At 36.5% G+C, this 22036-nt stretch overlaps 1 protein-coding gene across 1 annotated transcript in view; it reads right to left on the reverse strand.

Annotated features, from left to right (window-relative positions):
• Positions 1–22036, reverse strand: part of LOC126808721 (solute carrier family 35 member F4) — a 67144-nt gene that overhangs the window by 35772 nt on the left and 9336 nt on the right. The window lies entirely within an intron of this gene.

Here is a 22036-nt window from a genome sequence, read left to right on the forward strand (position 1 = left end):
ATAAAACATCTGTCACAGTACATATCTATTTTTAACTTGTATAACAGCTATATGTAGTGACGGGTACCGTACACAAATGTTAAGCATGCTTTTTTGATACTGCTTCTCAATTAGTTCTCTACTGCTTCTCAATTAGTTCTCTATTTTTAACTTGTATAATAGTCACGGTTATCGTGTACAACGGTTGGATATGCTAACCCTCTCTAAAACACTTGGAAACACTTCTCATTCGTCGTTGTATAGTTTTCTAATTTTATCTTTTAACCTTTCTTTTATTATAGGTTCTTTGGGAACTCAGCCACAAAGCAGAGAGGAGTAGTTACGATAATCCGATATAATATTGCTACATTGAGAGATTTCTTAAGGGAGATAAATTTGTATAAGCTCCTGTATGTTTTTAGATCGAAGAGATATATATTGCATCTTTATATTATGAATAAAAAAATATTGATTATATAGTGTGATAAAATCCCAAGCGCCACGGGGTAAAATACGAGTTAAGCATCTTTAAATGAAGCGGAATTTTAATACATTCAAGCTGTGTCTTCCACCCACCATATATCTTATATTTATATCCAGCAATAGTTTTAACATAACTATCTATCCACGAGTAGTGAGAGATAGTATACCAAATCACGGAGAGCTGACAACATTCATTTTTCAATGCAGTCGTCTAAATATTAATAAAACATCATTTCACACACATCCTGTGATTTAGAAACGAAACGAAATAATAAATAATATAAATAATTAAGCCTAATAATTAAGTTCTAAAAAATTAGTTATTAATTCCATAGAGATTGATCTTTATTTTGGCTTCAAATATGAATTATTATTTAGACATTTATTCACATAACAAGCCTATAATCAACTCTCTAGATGCTCGGATTGCAGAAATTTAAATGGATTAGACGGTAATCCGACATTTTTCTTCTAGGTCAAGAACTCGCTGGCGTCAGTTTTTGTTGATGCAGTCGTACGTCGTTGACCGCCGCAAGTGGCAGATTTGACGCCATCTTCGACGTTGCGTTCGCCGGTGTCTTGTGGCGGCTGGTAGCGTAAAAAGTATTAACCCGGCTTAAAATATGTTAAGTTGCACGTCTGACGTTGCACTGTCGGCCTTTATCGTACATATCATGTATGTCATGAACTGTTGAAAACTTGTAATCTGTTTGTCAAATGCTTGATATTAATATTAGAACGCCCCACGAGATTTTAAATTTAACGATAAAATGGATATTCGAGAGTTAAGTCTTGTTTGTCCAATACCGTTGCTACGATAATAAACAATCTACGCTACATTTTCCAACACTCATAAAAGATAGGTTGCCAGGCAACGAAACATACGCCCACAGTAGCTAAATCGTCCGGGCAGTCAACAAGAGTTGTCGCATATTTTTACTTTTTTCGGTAATGAAACATTTATAATACACTAAAATCTGATTAAGAGCAACAACTCAGAAAACCATTAGAATTTGTTTGGTTTTTATAAAGTTCTGCCCCATGCTAACGTTTTGTATACAAAATTTTTAATATATTGGATTTAGCTGTTCCAAGTCATAAAAATTCATTGAAAATCAATATACTTGTTCCTCTCAAGATCTTAAACTCTGTGTATCAAGCTGAAGTCAATCGGATGATAACTTTAGCCTTTAGAGCGTCACAAGATTTTGCAAAGTGATCAAGGGCCATAACTTTGGCAGTAATTATCGGAAATCGTTGAAAATCAAAGGATTCTTCGTCTCATGATCCTAAACACTGTGTATAAATTTAAGGTCAATCGGATATTAACTTTGGCCTCTAGAGCGTCCACAATATTTTTTGAAGTGATCAAGGGCCATAACTCTGGCAGTAATTTTCGGAAATTGCTAAAAATCAATAGGCTTCTTCGTCTCATGACCTTAAACACTGTGTGTGAATTTAAAGTCAATCGGATATTAACTTAGGCCTCTAGAGCGTCCACAAGATTTTTTGAAGTGATCAAGGGCCATAACTCTGGTAGTAATTATCGGAAATCGCTGAAAATTAATAGGATTCTTCGTCTCATGACCTTAAACACTGTGTATAAATTTAAGATCAATCGGATATTAACTTTGGCCTCTAGAGCGTCCACAAGATTTTTTGAAGTGATCAAGGGCCATAACTCTGGCAGTAATTTTCGGAAATTGCTAAAAATCAATAGGCTTCTTCGTCTCATGACCTTAAACACTGTGTATGAATTTAAAGTCAATCGGATATTAACTTTGGCCTCTAGAGCGTCCACAAGATTTTTTGAAGTGATCAAGGTCCATAACTCTGGTAGTAATTATCGGAAATCGCTGAAAATCAATAGGCTTCTTCATCTCATGACCTTAAACACTGTGTATAAATTTAAAGTCAATCGGATATTAACTTTAGCCTCTAGAGCGTCCACAAGCAATTGTGGACGCCGGACCGACGGACCGACGGACGGGGGCGACGACAATATACGACCACATTTAAATGTGGGCGTATAAAAAGTAATTTGAATGAAATTTCAAAAATATTGATTTTCATAATCTATTTTTGAACTATGATAGCAAGTATGGCCCCCTCTTTATCTAAATCTAACATTATGCACCTTTAAGCGGGAGTTGATTAGTTTATTAATTTAAGTGTCAGTTTTCGTGTATTGTGTCAATCAATAGTGGAACCTAAATCTCAACGAAGGCAGATAGTCATGCAACAAAACATATCAACACATAAAATCCAATGAAATCGACTATTTTATTTTCAACCCAAATCAAAGAGGTATGTATTCAAAAAACACAACACAATTTATATGGAAAACAATCACCGGTTTATACACATATAGCACGACGCTTCGACAAGACTATCATGGGGGGTTTGGGTCAATTTTCACATCGCTCTCTTCACTGAAACACTTCAAAATATATATTAATCGGACACATAATCAATTAACCGTCGAAAGCTGAATGGCAGATTTTTGTTATAGAGACTGTCCAAAAGTATACCATAATATAGAGTCTTAAATTTTGATAGATGATAGGCAGACCTAGAACGGTCGGCGAAACATCTTTGGTACAGTGTGCGATTAAATAGGCCGAGAGAGTTCATCGGGATTTTCCGACGTGGTTTCCCCTGTCAAGGACAGCTGTCCAGTCGTTCGGATGGGACGAAAAACCGAGGTCCCGTGTATACATTGGCATTCACGTAAAAGATCCCTTGGCAGTTGGAATTCGATTTAAGAATAGGCCATAGTGGTGCTGCCAGGGCAAAATTTCCCTCATAGCACACTGTATGGCGTATGCTCGTCTTTATTAGCCCAGTCGGAGCAGAACAGCAGGACGTTAAACCCCATTTTATTTCATTTCATTATTTGGTGGGACTAACCTTATTAAAAAGTTTAATGTCCCAATCTCCATTTTAATTTCTAAAAATGTGATCTCCAGGTTGTGGTGGAATAATTATACAATCTAACACCGAGTATAAAATAAAGAAAAACCATTGAACATTGCGGAAGCTGGGCATCCGGTGTTCGTGCCGCAGCTGTCTCCAACGATTATTCTATCCAACCATGCATGCATCCTTGTATTTATTACTGATAGAAAGTATATAATTATCACAGAGAACCATGACTATAATTAATGAATAGTTAGATGTATGCATCTTCCAATATCCCACATTCAAAATTTTGAAATTAAACAACTTACTTTCTTTTACTGTATTGACCCATCCCCTCCCTTTCCACACCGTCTGTGTTGCACTACCAATTTGCAGACAGATTGTGCTGTAGTACCATCTAGTTGAATAGATTGACTTTCGATTTAAATATTCGCCGCTCGTTAAAGATGCAAGAGCTAATTCTGCCTATTGCAGGTTATTATTTTGGCTTGAAATGTTTATTTAGACATCTATTAACATGGCAAGTCCATAATTAACTCTCTAGATCACCGGATGGCATTTATTTCAATCTACTCTACATCTTCCAACACTCATAATTTCGCTCAGAATAAAGTGATTTGAATGAAATTTTCAATATATTCATTTTTTATTATCTTCTTTTGAAGTGTTGTTATTACAGCTTTAGCTAATTCTTATATAATGCATCTTTAAGATTATGTTTCTCTCCCGTCAGTATGTGCACATTATGTCCATTTTTGTTGTTTATCTGATGTATTATTGTTTGTATGAACATAATTGTATTTTATCTATGTATCACTATGTATTTACATGTATATTATTGTTTGTATGAATATGTATCATGTATTTTATGTTTTATGTGTAATTGTTTTATTTGATATTAACGTCCGTGTATGTATGCTATGATTAATGGATGTCTTATATATCAGGTAAATGACTCCAAGGTAAGCGAGCTGTATCTTTAACCACATGTTTGATGTTCGATATGTGTGTCTAATTCACTACCTATTAATAACACACGGCGCCTTTGTATTCCAGGAATAAGACACAACATCCTTGCATTCCAGGAATGAGACACATCATCCTTGTATTCCAGGAATAAGACACATCATCCTTGTATTCCAGGAATAAGACATGCATTTTCCCACAAAACATTTGTCATTTAACACTTAACATTTGACGTTTACATTTAACTCTTGCCTTAGAGGTATTTTGACTTTATCATTACTGGTATTAGGACTTTGTACATTGTACTTTTTACATATAATCAATGGAAAATACATTGTAGCAGAGCATTTAATATTGGCAGCGATACCCTTCCATATTTAAATCATAATAACAGAACATTAATTTGACTTCCTCTAATCAATCAAATGCAGATAAACTAAACAACTGATAACCATAACCTTTAAATCACAGATTGAAAGAAAAAATTCATTTCCTGAAGACAACAACGATTAGATCAACTGCTCTTTTTATTATTGGGATTCACGGTAGATCGGCGAGTAAGGCACCGACTCATTGACCAGTTCCAGGGTTCGATTCCCTGTTGGCCGAGGGAGTTCAGTGTGGTTGCCCCTTGTTAGTGGTGTGCAACGGAGGGTTTAGCAATTAAGAGTCTAGTCGTTCAGATGGGACGTTAACGTTTACACGTTGATGCGCTATCAGGACAAAATTTTACTCATGGGTACACAGCATATGTCTGTCTTCATTAGCTCAATTGACACAAAAAGGGTGGGGGCGAATGGTTAGCTCGTGCGCGCTGTATCATTAGGTCTGTATCATTTTCAATCTGCCCTTGTTAGATTCAAGCACAAGGTATCTCGTCCCTTGATATATGCATGTCTGGATAAACAATTGAAAAGTTTACGAGTTACGAAAGGAAAATGAGAGTCGCGATTAACAGGTCACACAATTAAATCGTACAGGATACATTAGTATAATTATAGCTGGAAACTAGGTGTGAATACATACTAAAATATGCATGTTTAGCTATCATATCAATTAAAAATACAGATTTACTTAATGCAAATGCATGTCATTACCGTTAGCGCTAACTTTATGCCGGACCTTTTTGATCGTGTTTATGGATTAATATTCAGAGAGTTTTACTCTGGGGAATATGTCTGTAACCTTTATCTATAATGATTAATTCTTGTACTGTAGAATCTAGAAATGTCACCATGTTAATGACGATATTCATTAAACTTACAGGGTTTTAACAGATTATAAATCAGATAATACATACTTAGTTTTTGTGGATATTTTATTATTTGTATATTTGGAAACGGATTATGTTCCTGGCTTCTGTCGGAGGACAGCTGTCTAGTCGTTCGGATGGGACGAAAAACCGAGGTCCCGTGTACACATTGACGTGCACGTAAAAGATCCCTTGGCAGTTGGAATTCGATATAAGAGTAGGCCGTAGCGTCGCTGCCCGGGTAAAATTTCCATCATAGCACACTGTATGGCGTATGCCCGTCTTCATTAGCCCAGGTTAGAAGCAGAACAGTAGGACGTTAAACCCCATTTCATTTCATGACTTCTGTCGGTATTTCGAATTTGTTCTTATTATACATACCTTTACGAAGGATATTGTGGTTAAAACAGTTGACGATAAGGGTCATTGCACAAAATTTGCCAAAACTTTTATCTTTTGCATATTTTTAGACCAGAACACTAAAATTGACATATTCTGTGATAAGATGAATCAGACTGATAAAAATGGATTTATTTGAAAAAAAAATCAAATGATCTTATTTAAAAAAAACAATGACACTTGTCCACCTTATTGCACTAGCATCCCCCGTTCACTGTTAAAATTTTTATGTATTTTTACCCTTTTTTAACTTGCAGAAATATTGCCATCGTTATAACTGTATTTTAACATTTCATGTTATTTCACAATCTGTAATGTAACTTGACCTCTAGCTATTATACATCCAAGGTAAAATTACATGTATGTAAATGGAGTATGTACATGTAAACTTACCATGATGTTAATTTAGATAAATTGGTACAATAACATTAAAAACAAAAATATATTGGTATTTTGACAGAGTTTATGTAATAATATCTCATAACTATTGTAGAATTGCATATAATGTAGTTTGCCAAGGTAAGATTTCTAAAAGGAATATGTTTGTCCCCGCTTGGCTAATTAGTCCTAGGTTCGATCCTGGCGAACACAGAAAGTTTTGCGGACATTTCAGCTGAGAATGTACAACAACATTCGATAATGTAAAAAAATAAATGAAATGGGGGGATTTAATGTCCAACTGTTATGCTCCTTATAATGGAAAGAGTAGGTGACATAACACCGTACAAGAAAAATATCCCACACAACCCAATCTATTGCATATGTCTGTCTTTATTAGCCAGTTCGGTGCATTCAGATTTTGAATAACCTATTTCTCTAAAATGAACTAAACTGACTGACAAAACAGTAAATATTTTGCACAAAATTCGATATGTAGTCGAAAGGGGAATAACCGATGGTACCACTATTTGACAGTAAATTTACAATTTTCTGTAAAATTAATATTTTCAACATTTTTGTTAATATACAGCCCATATAATGTAAACTGGCATATGGTTGTATAACTACATTAGGTTTGATGTAATCTTACATAAGCCTTGTATTCATATGCATTTACATCGTTTTAAATATAAATTAACAAACCATGTTGACAAATCCGGCACTGTATTTTTACATATAATTTTAACAGTGTTTGTAATCCAGCGCATGCAGCTGATTTAAAGGGGCATTGTCGCATTGGTAACTTTAATAATATTACATTATGGAATTTAGATTTTACAGTTTAATGAAAGCAATAACCAACAATTGAAGGGGGGGGGGGTCTGATTCTCAAAAAGTCAAAAACAAAACTATTAGTATTGAGTGGCATTCAGCGATTGACGCTCAAAAAAAATCCTAGTCCTGTTTATATTTTTATGAAAAACGGCCATTATCCCTTGAAAATATGAAATGCAATATTTACTAAATTGTTTCAGTGATGAATTGAACTGGAAATACACAGTTTAAACATCAAAAATTTATATAAAACATTTGGCTTCACAAACAATAGTTTCGTTTGCATTTCGTTGTGACGAAAGGTGAATCTCAACGCATCGAGAATTGCTTTTTCAAAAAAAAAACTATTGACTTATATTTCAAACAAGTACTTCAAATATCTGGAGCCCATAAACGACATACAATGCCAAAGCCGAACTGGCGTGGTTTCAATTCCCCTGGTTGTATGTGACAACGAATAGGGTTGGTTTTCTCCGGGTCCTCCGGTTTCCTCCCACTGCTAAAGACCCTTACGCGCAAACGAATTATTGAAATAAAATTAAACCATATGTTAGTTCCGAAATGACCTAGTTGTTTGTGTCGAGTGACGTTAAACCCCATTTCTCTCTCTCTTTAATGACTGACCCGCTAGTAGGCTTCATCACATAAAGATTATCTAATCCTAAAGGGTCTTTTATCTGAGCGTGAAGGCAGTGATTGCAGTCGATTGATTAAGTACTATTCAAATGAAGTCGTTTATATATCATAGAATGAAATTGGGTTTAACGTCCTACTTTTCAGCACCAACCGGGATAATAAAAACGGTCATATGCCACAGTCCCAAGTCGCCGCACGTCGAGTCCGAGTCGAGTCCCAAGTCGCTGACTTTAGTACCGAGTCGAGTCGCGTCCAAAGTCTTCACAAAGCCCGAGTACCGTTCAAGTCACCAGTTCATCAGATGAGTGAGCAATTCATGACAAATAAGGGAAGTTAGTGTTATGTCCCATCGACGCAACTGGAGTTCTAAGCTATTTCAAGTTGCGAGTCGCCACAGCTGTCAAGTCCAAGTCGAGTCTAGGGTCGCAATAAATATCTCAAATCGAGTCGCAAGTCTGGTCTGAGTCGCCGCAACTCGAGTCCTAGGCTCTTTCAAGTCGAGTCGCAAGTCGGGTCCGAGTCGCGAGACACGAGTGCCCACTTCTGATACGCCATACAGTTAGTATGCTATGAGGGAAATTTAACCCGGGACACTCTCATCGAGCACCCAGTGCCGTAAACTATCCTGGACGGACCACGAGTATACATGAGTATAGAGTGCGACAATATACGTCTATGTACATTAATTAAATGTACAAAAATACTAAAAATAATATTAAGATACCCGAGTCCTTTCTAGTTTGAAATAACAACGTACATCCCATTAAGAAAACATACTATAACCGTAGTGTTTATTTAATACAAAATCACAAATAATATAAAACAATGCAATATAATGATTTTATAGCAATATTTATTATTGTATTGTGCTACAACTACAGCTCTCTGCTATAAAATCAACTTTGTCTGATAAAATTTGATTTGTGAATCAATAGAGTTTGTCTTTGATATACGGATATTACCGTTTATATAATAAATCTACAGGAACTCTAAACTGACTAAAAGAGATTTCTGGAATTTGAATTAATTTAAAGTAGCAGCGGCGGTACTCATAAATTTTCAAAAATCTCCGGTTTTCACTCTACAGCCCTATCATGCCAGAATAAAGATCAAATATAGAATTTAAAATCATTCACAATAAAAAGTATTTCTATTTCAAAACAAGTATTAAAGTTATGAACAGAGTACGGGGTATTTGCAGCATCGTGGAATTAATTGTGTGGCATCATATCAAAAATCGAAGAGCATAGGTCTAACCAACAAGATACCAAATGTGTTCAACCATTGTATTAATAATGAGTAATTGCTCCACCAATCCTCAGACATTCAGCAATTCGTCGTGGCAGGATCCTAATCAACCGTCCAATCACGATTTGCGGCAATCTGACCCACTCCTCTTGCAGTGCCACGGCCAATTCTTGCAGTGTTGTCGGTTGACGTTGACGTCGACGAACACGTCTCCCGATTAAATTAAACGTAACACACTAAAGCAAAGATACGCTAAACAGTAAATCTTGTGCAAGAACCGATAGGAAAGCAAAGAGGGGTAGGATAAACCATTAAACCAGCAAGCGGCAGTTTTCCTCAATCCTTCCTTGAAGTGTCAAATTTGACAATGAACCCCTCCCACGTGTATGGCGCTATTGAGTGTCGTATGTTCAGCTCAGTGGTTCTGTTGGGGCGATAAGTTCTTCATCTGTGAACATACTCTCAAGGCATGTCAAGTGTCCATGACTATTAATCATATTACAACCTGCATAGGTATTTGCATTTCAATATCTCCTACTTTTTTTTTGAAGAGTATATGTTAACAGCTTGGTTTGTTGTCATTTAATATAAATCTATTCAAACATAATTAAAATTTGTCCATTGTAGATCACACAATTCAGTTTGCATCTGAAGCTAATTTCTCTAATATTTCAAAACGTCGGCTAAACGTAAGACAGTCGACACAAAACCTTATTTCCAACCATCCCGTACACTCTTTAACTTGCAGTATCCATTCCCCGCTGTAGAGGAAGAGAGATAGACCAAGTACAGATAATATGATATGAGTGTACTTATTGTGTAAATTCTAGTCATGGGTCCACCCATTTATATATTCTAAACGTGGGAACGCCATATTGAAAGATCAAGTGGTTTTTATGGGGTCACATTATATATATATATACATTTGTAGCGCTTGAATACGGGGGGTCCGAAACAATTCTCTAAAAGTAGATTTGGCAGATCGCTCGGTGCTCTTTGAAAATCATGCATTCGGACAACTAAGTTTATTGACCCAGTGTCATTGGATCTTCTCTTAAAAATAAGTCCCCTCTGTCATAATTAGGTCATCTGTTTGACCCCTAAACTTATTTTTGTCTGAAATTATGATATTTGTAATGACACGGAAATCAAATCATAATAATAATAATAATGTACATTTATATAGCGCTTAATCCATCCATGAGCATGCTCTAAGCGCTGTAAGTTAATGGCTTCTGTGGATAATACATCGTGAACATATGCGTCTTAAGTCTAGATCGAAATTGAGCAACTGTTTCTGAACACTTTATTTTGTCAGGTAAGTCATTCCATAGTCGTGGACCATATACACTGAAGGCTTTATCACCAAAAGATTTTAATTTAGTTGAAGGTACAACAAGTGATAGATTATTCTGTGAACGGAGTGGTCGGTTTGGTACATAAGGCTGCATAAGATCTGTGATATAGGATGGAGCTGAATCATGCTGAGACTTGTAGACCAGTGTTAAGATTTTAAAGTTTATACGAGCCTCTATTGGTAACCAGTGAAGCGATTTAAGGACAGATGTTATATGTTGACGTTTTGCTGTTCTTGTGACGATTCTGGCACAGTTGTTCTGAATTATTTGAAGTCGCTTTAATAAATGTTGAGATATTCCAGCCAAGGCACTATTACAATAGTCCAATCTTGAAAAAATTAGAGACCGCACCAAAAGATGACAAGCAGCAGTAGTCAATAGATGACGAATGTTTCCTATACTACGGAGATGAAAATTACAAACACGGCATAACTGATCAACCTGTTTTTCCATTGTTAAAGACGGATCAAATATAACACCTAGATTTTTAACCCTTGTTGCAAATTCAATACTAGAGTCGCAAATTACAAGACGAGAATCAGGAGTTGATGCGAGACGCTGTGGTGTTCCAACAAGTATTGCTTCTGTTTTTTCATCGTTTAACTTCAATTTATAATTATTCATCCAGGATTTAACAGCTTTGGAGCAGCGAGTGGTATTTTCAAAGGAATCATGAGCATTGTCTTGTTTAAACTTACTGATTAACTGTGTATCATCAGCGTAGGAGAAATGGCTTATATCAAACTGGTCTATAACATCCCCCAGACATCGTGTGTACAGTATAAACAATACCGGTCCAAGAACAGATCCTTGAGGCACTCCACAATTAAGGTTTGCAAACTCGGAATGAGATTTGTTTATAATGATCTTCTGTCTTCTGTCAGTAAGATAAGATTTAATCCATTGTAAGGCCGTACCAGTTATGTGAAAAGTTTGATAAAGTCTTCTTAAGAGAATTTCATGATCGACAGTATCGAATGCGGCAGACAAATCTAACAGGGTCAAGGACACAAGTTTACCACTATCTACGGAGCGCAGCAGATCATTTAGCACACAAAGGATAGTTGTCTCAGTGCTATGATGTGGTCTGTAAGCAGATTGAAATTTGTCTAAAAGATTTCGAGAAACTACGAAGGACTGTAGTCGATTGTTTATTGCCTTTTCAATGATTTTGGAGAGGAATGACAAATTTGAGACGGGTCTGTAATTCTTAAGCACATTCCGGTCAAGAGAAGTTTTCTTAATAAGGGGTCTTACAACGGCATCTTTATATATTAAAGGAAATACTCCTGTACTAAGACTTGTGTTCACAATCTGAGTAATGACTGGAAGAAGCAGATCAAGATATTCAACAAGGATATTTGTTGGAAGAGGATCGAGTAGACAAGTTGTCTTCTTAGATGATTTGATAAGTTTTTCAATTTCATCGTTAGAGAATGACTCAAAATATGTTAGATAATCTCCACATGTGGCTGAAAAAGGTGTAATGCCTTCAGCTTCTTCATTTTCACTGGAGTGATCTAATTGTTCACGTATTTGATTTATTTTGGATGAAAAGAATTGACAGAAAGAGTTTGCAAGATTGTCATCATCGTCAGATTTTGGTAGAATTATCTCAGTTGTAGTACCAAGTAGTGATTTCATAAAATTATGACACTGATTGGGAGACTTAAATTCATCCGTTAGCTTTTGGACGCAGTATGCGGATTTTGCATCTTTGATTGTCTTTGAGTATGCACCTCTTGCTTTTCGGTAGATTTGACGATGGACTTCTAGCAGAGAATGGCGATATTTTCGTTCCGCTTTACGACGATCTTCTTTTGCTATGAGAACATCTTTATTGTACCAAGACCTGCCAGGCCGGAGATATACCTTCTTAGTCACAATAGGGGCATGCTTATCAAGTAGGGCAAGTAAAGTGCTATTAAATTTACCGCACAGTTCGTTAAGCTCTATAGGTGTATTTGATAGGAGATCTGAAGACTTCAGGTCGTTGCTGAAAGCTTCCCTGTCTAATGATTTAATCTTCCTAAACGAAATGGTAACTGGCTGCAACTTCGGTTTTTCAAAATTCCATAGGGTTGAAACGAGATAGTGATCTGATATTTGAATATCAGTAACTGATGCACTTTGAATGAGAGTACATGGCTCTGGGGTCAGAATCCAGTCAAGAATGTGACCCGATTTGTGTGTGGTATGCTGAATGTGTTGACTATAGTTGTGCGAGGCTAAAATCTTGACTACCCTCCTACTGCTAGCGCAATCTGGTTTGTCATAGTGAATATTAAAGTCACCTAAAATAACAGAATTGGTTTTTGATGTTGTTGATAAAAGAACAGATAATTCTTCTTCAAAGTCAGATATTTTGTATCTGTTTTTGCTAGATGAGGGTGGGCGATACAAACAAATCGCATGAACGCATGTGTTGTAAGAGCTGATTTTTAGGTTAAGGCTTTCGAAAGTTTTAAAAGTTTGGTAATTAGGTAGTCTTTCAAGGCAAAGAGAAGATTGAAATAGAACTCCGATACCACCACCGGTACCAGTTGATCTATGTGCATTAATAAAGGAATATCCGGTAGGTGTAAGTTCAGATATTTCTGGAGTCGTCACCTTCGGCTTTTAGCCATGTCTCTGTCAAAAACAAAACATCTATTTTGTCATCAATAATTAAATCAGCAATGTCAAAAACTTTATTGCGACAAGATCGTGCATTTAGAAGGGCAACGTGTAGTTTGGGTTTAAACTTGGTTTCTTTCTTGGCATGTAAGTCCTTTTCCTCGTGATCGTAGGGTACATGTTTTACATTTGTTTTATTTTTTGAGCCACCTCGTTTTCCACGAAAACGCTTTAAAATATCTAAAGATTTCATGTGAGAAAACAGTTCACTGGATAGTTTAACACTTTTTGATATGTCCCTGTAAGTCAGCAGATCAGCAGGTGAGTAAGAGATCATTAAATGTTCAGTCAAGGTGTGATTAAATGAGTCTGGCCAGTGATTAATTTGCAAGTTGTAGTCACTATAATGAGTAGAGTTCTGAGTAAGGTTCAGGAAAAATAACACAGAAAGTAAAATTCACAATAAAATTCTTAATGTAAGACATAAATCTTTAAATATATCCAAAGTTATATATCCAAATTTCATGGGAATAGACACAAACAAAGCTCTATAGTGTAATACAACAGTATGCCGAGTATTAATCCACAAATTAATCCACTTTATGATATATTATCCAAAAACTCAGAGAGCCATTACATGTGCAGCCAGCTAGGCGCCATCTTGATATATACTATATATACATGCACTCAAATTGACCAATAATCCCACAATAAAACAAAATAATTATTATGGAACGTCAAGAACTCATTCTGGCGCTGGTATCTTAGAACTCCTTCAATCATGGCCTTCATGTGTAATACATAATCGTCAAAATGTTTTCCCTTGAAATATTTCGACAAATATTTTCCAGTATGGTTCCCCCTTGTCGGTGATGCAGGACGGAGGGCCTGACAAGGACAGCTGTCTAGTCGTTCGGATGGGAAAAAAACGAGGTCCCGTGTACACATTGGCGTGCACGTAAAAGATCCCTTGGCGTATGCTCGTCTTCATTAGCCCAGTTTGGAGCAAAACAGTAGGACGTTAAACCCCATTTCATTTCATTTATATAATGACTTTTGTATATTATTTCTCAATGTTAATATGAAGTAAACATAATACAACTATCTTTGCGTTATAAAAACAATTTATTATAATGGTGAAGTCCAAATCAAATTTCTGACAACACCGCTTTTTATGACTTCCGCGTGTACACTTTGACATACACGTAACAAAACGCTTGGCAGTTGGAATTCAAAATAAGCGTAGGCCTTAGCGCCGCTGTCCGGGCAAAATTTCCCCTCATAGCACTGCGTCACGTATGCTCGTCTTCATTAGTCCGGTTGGTGCGGAAACTTAGGACGCTAAACCCCATTATTTTTCATTATTTCTCCCAATCTGTCTTTTAAAATTCTCTGATCAGCGATCCAATTGTTTACACTAAACATGTCATGTATTGGTTGCTTTGAGGAAACACCGCAATACTAGCTTAATAGACTTTTCTATGAAACAATAAAGATTGCGGTGATCGAATCTATAACAAACATAAATATTGAATTTTCATTTACAAATAAATATGTTTCTTTAACGTATTGATCATGTAGTCTTATTACCGTTATAACGGTGATTGTATTTACTCGTTCAATATTTGAATAATATAATCCATACATTGAGCAATAAATGTAGTAATTTACGATATTTAATATAAACTATACTTGGCGCTGTGATACGCAGTATCGAAACATAATTTGTGATAACTTTTACAAAATACGTGCATTATGATATAACGGGTGATCTCGGAGTACTCATTCAGTGTGTAAAATGAATTAATGGATGTTGTTTAAAATTGGTTTCAGGCGTTATATAATCTTTGGACAAAATAAACTATTGATTATCTTGAATACACAGAAAATCGGAAGATGATTTTATAGTTATCAGCTCCCCCAAACTTTCGGCTTCAAACACGGTATTGTGCTCAAAACAAACGCCGTGAGTCGGCATTCTTTTGCGACCATCGAGACCACAGCGTGATATCTGGCGTTTCCACCACGCTTTTACCACGCTTATGGCGATCTTGACGCGCTCTGGGTCCAATTTCCGTCGCCGTCGCAGCGCACTAAAGGCGCGACCCCGGTCTGACGGGGTAAAGAACGAGACTTTTATCAAGTTTGTAAATTTTTGGGGACAATTTCTCGCGTTGTGTTTACGTTTGCCGGCGACCTTGTGCATTTTCTAGTCGCTGTACGGTCGCAGCAGCGCAGTAAGGACGCCACCCGGTCTGACGGGGGCATTAGGTTTCAGGAGGTTTTTTTTTTATTACGTTTTGCAAACTCAAAAACATCCTCGAGAGTGGGTGCATTTATGGAAAACATTTCAGCTCACGCTTAGAATTTCCAGACTATGGCGTCATCTATAAAACGGAAAACCCACATAATAGAGTTTTAGCATTGCGTCCCTTTATATACACCTCTCGGGTTATTATACTCTCTAGGCGTTAGTCTCGAATATCAAAGGAATTCGTCGCCATGGCTTTATAAAGTTACGCAATTACACGGGAATTTCTTTTCGACCAGCCGATGACTAGTCCTTGGTGTTTTTCTCATTTGGGTGTGTTTTGATATGCATGTTCATAATTCAATACTTTGATGATTAATTAACGAGAACATATTTTGTGTAGTTTGATGTAATTTATGAGTCGTGACTTGAGGGTTCTAAACCGGGGTCGCGATGTTTTGATTTTAAAGATTTAAGATGTTTTTTAGATATCTGAAATGTAACCAAGACGAATTAAAAATTGATCATTTTAATTGAATCGAATATTCGAATAATAATGCCTCAGAATAGTCTAATAGAAGAAAAAAATTTGATGTGAGCCTATGTGATCGTGTTGACCTTCATTCAATGTATTATTTATATCCAGCTTATTGATAAGTAATTATAGAGTATCATCAACATATGACGTGTTATGATAGATATATAAATCAATAGATATATTATACCTTTATAATACATACAATAATATTTTATATCATTAAATATATGGTTTTCTTGTCACGCACAAAAGAAACATTATTTTTGAACGAGGCACTAGTCCCCAAGCAAAACTCATGTTATTGTTGTTCTTGGGCCCAAGGCCTGGTGCAGACTTCGTCAATTCAAGCACGATAAACATAAAACTCGGCATGCTTGTTGGACAATTGTGCATCGATTTACGGATTTTTGATGACGTCACAATACCAAGATGACTGTGATGACGTCATTTTCGGTTCCCGGTCCATGTACTCTGGTACTTGTTTCTAGATATGTATACGGCTTTGTGTTGGTGGATGTAAATTGATATGTAACAGTCGTAGTATACTGGGTTACAAAGTCCGCTTCCACCTTGGGAGATATGTGGATGACTCGGCCACTTATAGTGGTTACTTTAGATTTGGAATTACAGGTTTCATAATTCTAAAGTCTCCGGAAGTGATTTGCGCTATATAGGAATCCCTAAAATACAATAAGCTGAATCTCTAATAGGAATATCAATCCACAACTGTTTCAGTTCTGTTCAGTATTTCCAGATATGATAAACTGAAATTCCATCGATCTATATTCTGCTCCATACGTAAACAAACCAACCGTCATATTTATATATCGCGAAATTTAATTGATGGGCCTGTTTTAATATAATTGAATACAAGCGTTTGTATTTTGATTTTGTTCTCTTTAAGTAGGCCTACTATACATATAACGTGGATTAAAGCTGTGAGAAATTTGATATTTTCCGAAAAATGCAAATCACGCACAGTTACGTTAAGTAGCTAAATCAGTCGTTAAATCAGTATCATTGACATTGCAAACACGACTTATTGGTCAATTTAAATCAACATTGATGTTATGTTACCGTGAAAAGGTGGGCTTATGATATCCAATAAAAGACACAATGGAAATTTTAAACTTGGCACATGAATCGCGTGCCAGAATGCTTTCTAGCGCCATTTGTAATGAAGTGACTGGATGAACGAGGCTAAACATATTCAACATGGGGAGACTATTGGAGTAGACCGGAATAACCAGATGCCAAAGACTGCCATTGAATTTGCACTCTTCGCGTATTTCGCCTAATATAACTGATTAGAAATTACAGTTAAAACAGAAACGATTAGATGTAAATCAGTTTACATGCTATTGTGCCCATTTCCAGGTGCAAAATAATAGTGATTTAGCTGCTTAAAGTACCATTTCGATTTAATTACTGCCTCACCGTAGCGACGTTCGTTTTGTTATACAATTTTACACGTATAATGTGATGTACTCATAGTTTTCAAACAATCTGTTCGTGTTCGGAAAACTGGATCTTTTTCAAATCTTCAATCAATAGACATTCGGTGAAACTGTGTGGTTTTGTCCTATGGGTTATATAATCGTATATTCTTGGGAATCCGAAAGCTATGCAAAATTATACGTCATTTAATTTCGATCAGTTATTCAGTCAATATATTACATAAAGAGCTGGTTGTAGAGTCGACTCATAACAAATAGCGTTAAATATTTATCTCTTGTTTAATCATATTCAAGCCGGAATATGACAGACGGGTAATGTACATTTTCCCTATATATTGGGACTGAACAAAACGAAAAATGAGTTATCCTTCATTTATCCTTCATTTATTAAGAGAGATCGAAGATAAAGAGAGAGAGAGAGAGAGAGAGAGAGAGAGAGAGAGAGAGTGAGTGGGGGTGGGGGGTAACGTCCACTCAACACATATAAATTAATTTCCGGACAAACATCATATGGTTCAATTTTATTACAATAATTCGGATGTGCGTAGGGGTCTTTAGCATTGATTGAGAGGAAACCGAAATTCCCGGATAAAACCCACGAGGTTGGGCAGGCGACCTTACTTCTCGTCACGTACCACACTGGGAATCGAAATTCATTCATCAACTTACGAGTATAAAACGTGAAATTAATATTAAAAAAAAGTAATGTGGGTTATAGATGGCCTTTAAAGGGCATTGGGTAAGATATAGAGTTGACAGTTCTCGCTATAATAGTTAAAAATAGATAATGAAAAAGGAATATGTTCAAAATTCTGTCAAATTACTTCACTCTGAGTCTAGTTATCGGTGATACAATAACACTGTAGCCTCGGTCGTCATTGCTACCGTTGTTACAATAATAAACGATGTCTCGATCATCCAATTTCTACGGTTATTTCATCAACCACAAAACGTATTCAAATCTACTAAATATCGGGGCCATCCGATGGCATCGAAAGTTAATTATGGTCTTGGTAAGTTAATTAATGTCTAATTAATAATTTATATTGCATCTAAGGCCTACGTTAAGACTGGTCGATTTAATAATGTCTAATTCGAGTATATATTGCTCGATTAATTCCTGACAAAATTTAGATATTGTTCGAAAATTGCACACGGCGATCAGCGACTTTTACAAAATATACGTGGGAAGGATAAACAAATTGTAATAGTGTTATAAATAGCATCCGGTGTCTGGTTTCCGCTGCTCATCACGTCGGCCTACATGGACGCTTAACTCCACTAGACCTGCTTTCTAGTCATTAATATTAATCAATAAAATCTATTATAAAACCATTAAGGTATATCTTGTATATCACACTCTTAATAATACCAATAATATCAAGAACACAATAATTGTACAATAAATAAAGGACAGTACAGTCACGGGGGTTGGGGCGGTGGGGGGGGGGGTCTTGCGGTTTGACTAGGTGCCAATCTGATTAAAATACAGATCTATATTTCGTTTCGTTTTTTTATACTTTCGATGGCCTACACTACATGAAGATCTGACCAGTTGAAGGTCGCGTCAGGGGTCATACCATCGGCTTTTGACCCTGTGACATCAGGCATTTGATTAACCAATCAGCATTGATGTTTCTAATGAATTACCAAAAGTTCCGTGCAAAACACGCCTAAAGCTCGCCGTTATATACAGACCATTTCATTGGCTAATACCTAACAACATCCAGAACACGTCAATGATAAAAACTCTTCCAGATGTGTAGTAAAAACAAGTAAAATGAAATTTTGAACTATAAAAAACGAAACGAAATAGAATCTGTGTTTTAATCAGATTGGACTAGGTGCCCTATGATGCGACTGAAACGTAGCAGCTACACAACTATCTGGTTTCTTGTTTTCTTTGACCTTGTTTGTGTTATTTGCATTTTTCGGTAAATATCAAATTCTCCACGACTGAATCCTAGTGAAAATGTATCCAAATGTAATACATCATTTTCCTTGTAAATGGAATTGAACCATTTTTGGATTGTTATTCCTTTTATAGATTCAAAATAAAGTTTGCAACGGATAACGACACGACAAAATTATCAGAAACCAGTAAAAAAAAACTGTTAACTACGATTAGAGAACGTTGGAAACTGAAAATATTGTTAATTCTGTTTGGTTGTCAGCAATCTGGTTAAAACACAGATCCTATTTCGTTTCGTTTTTATAGTTCAAAATTTCGTGTTACTTGTCTTTACTACACTTGGATCTGAAAGACTTGTTATTTAACTCGTGTTCTGCTTGAAATGAGGGGCCAGCCAATCAAAATGGTCAGTCGAATCGAGCGTTTGACCTTTTTTGCCCGCAACTGTGGGTAATCCACTAGTAACATCAATGCTGATTGGTTAATCAAATGTCTGACGTCACAGGTTAAAATTCGGTCTTTTGACCCCTGACATGACCTATCGGTATAACTTGTCAGATCTTCATGTACTGTAGGCCATCGAAAGTATACAAAAACGAAACAAAATATAGATCTGTATTTCAATCAGATTGGGTTGTCAGAGGCATTGCCGACCAGCATTACCGATTCAAGCAGCACGATCTTCACGTGATCAGTGAAAATGGTGGTTTAACCTTTTCGCAGCAACGACTAAAAATTGTACCCCCCCCCCCTCACCACGACCATCCACAATACACTCCTCGTATACGAATATCCTATATCTGCACATGCCCCTGGGTGGATATAATACTGTAAGTATGACCTGGGGTATTTTGTTCACAGTGATCAGATAATAAAACACAGCGAATCTCTATAAGTGATTCAACTGCTTAAACTCACATCCTTGTTTTCTATAAATTATACTAAACAGCAAAACAAAACAAAAACAAAACGTCAGTACGATTTCAAAATCAGAGAGGCACTTTAATCAAATCATTCTAGAACACGACTTACTAAATGGATCAAAGCCATCACAAGGTATAGAGTCTGTACACAGTCTATACATCCGTGTCAATAACAGCAGCGCGGCGTCTGTACCATTGGCACGTGGAACCACACTCTCAGAAAAGCCTGGCGCAATCCATCGGCTGTCTTTGGTCTCGGTATGACGTTATTAAGTCTCCTCTGAAATTCATCCCAAAGACTAAGGGCTGGTCAGTGCATAACGTTGACACCGTTCAGCTGTAGAAAGTCCAGAGTAACTCTGACGGGGTGGGCACGGGCGTTGCCATGCTGGAAAACGTTGTTTCGATGACGTGCGAAATGTGGTATGACGTGGGATCTGAGAGCTTGATCGATGTAGCGCACTGCTGTCGTGAGTCGTGACATGCTGCTGACGTTCTAGTGTGAATGATTCAACCAGGTATAGTGGTGCAATTTAAAGGGCTGGTCCTGGTGAACATACATGAGCATGAGTTACATGAAAATCATGGAGAACACATTACCATCTCAGAAGTCAGGTGGCGTTTTGGAGAACATTTCCTGGGTTCAATTCTATGTTTGGGAAGGAGTATTATTGCGCAGGTAAAGTGGTCACAATATACAATAAAACAATTTGACAAGTTTTATGCAATGCGTCTATTCAGAGTAACATACCAACCTGGCGTTTCTGTTGCTGCTTAGTATATTTGCGTTTTAGATTTTGAACCAGCTCGTTGGAATCAATCAATACGAAGCAAATACAGACTGATCCATATTATTCCTTGAAGCCATAAAACCGTTGTTCATATCACGTTTAACATCAGTATCTAATCTTAAAGTCGAGTCGTCCACTATACTCCTTGAGTTCACCAGTATAATATCATGAAGGATTTCCGAAAGAGGAGGGAGGGTTGGGTGCAAAAATTGTCATAGACAAAGCTAATGTGATTTTCAGTAGGGATGTCAAAATTTGTTTCAAAAAATCGGAATTATTTTTCGACTTCTTTCAGGTTTATTATACATCTCCCCATACAAATAAAGATTTCCGATAAATTTAAAGTCTGTAGGTCCTACATTCGACACTAGTTAGTTACAATATCATTACACAACGCAATGCATCAAATAGAAGGAGATTGCAGAAAATAAAAATAGAATTTTCCAAACCAACCTTCCTTGGTCGCTTTGTGAGAGCTTCGGTCATTTGCACTCAAAGCAAATTCCTGTTTACGCCACCTTAAGTCTTGCAGAAATCCAGTGTTTAACATCCATTGATTAAATTGGGTCTGAATGTTTAGTTATTGTTTAGCGACGTGTTTTATCATTCATTTTGTTATGCCATCGTCTATTGTTTTATAAGTGTTTGTAATTTCCCGGAGAATTTACTTTAATTTGTCTTCTGAAGGAGAAACACTTCTTCCAGTCACGATAAATGTTTATTCAGACAATTTCTGACGTTTTCACTGCCTTTCAATCATTTCTACACCCTCGACCCCCCTCTTCTTCTCGTGACGCGCGAGACAAATTTCTCTAATTATTATCCAATACTTGGACTTGGATCAAATTTACTTCATTAACGAGTCGGTCTTGAGACCGTGGAAATTAAAAGCTGTTTATAAAACACATTAAGCCTCCAATCAACTCCGAGTCAATCTAAAAATTGAAGATCTCGAGAAGAATTTAGTCTGGTCTGTGATTTACAATGACAGTATCCAGTATCCAAAAGTTCACAGCTGTAATTTTTAACCAGAGTTTCGTATTTTTCATCCATACGTTTTGCACAAATAAAGGAATAGTTGAAGTGTAAA

The sequence above is a fragment of the Patella vulgata genome, chromosome 1 (genome assembly GCF_932274485.2).
Source record: "Patella vulgata chromosome 1, xgPatVulg1.2, whole genome shotgun sequence".
In the NCBI taxonomy this organism is placed as follows: domain Eukaryota; kingdom Metazoa; phylum Mollusca; class Gastropoda; family Patellidae; genus Patella; species Patella vulgata.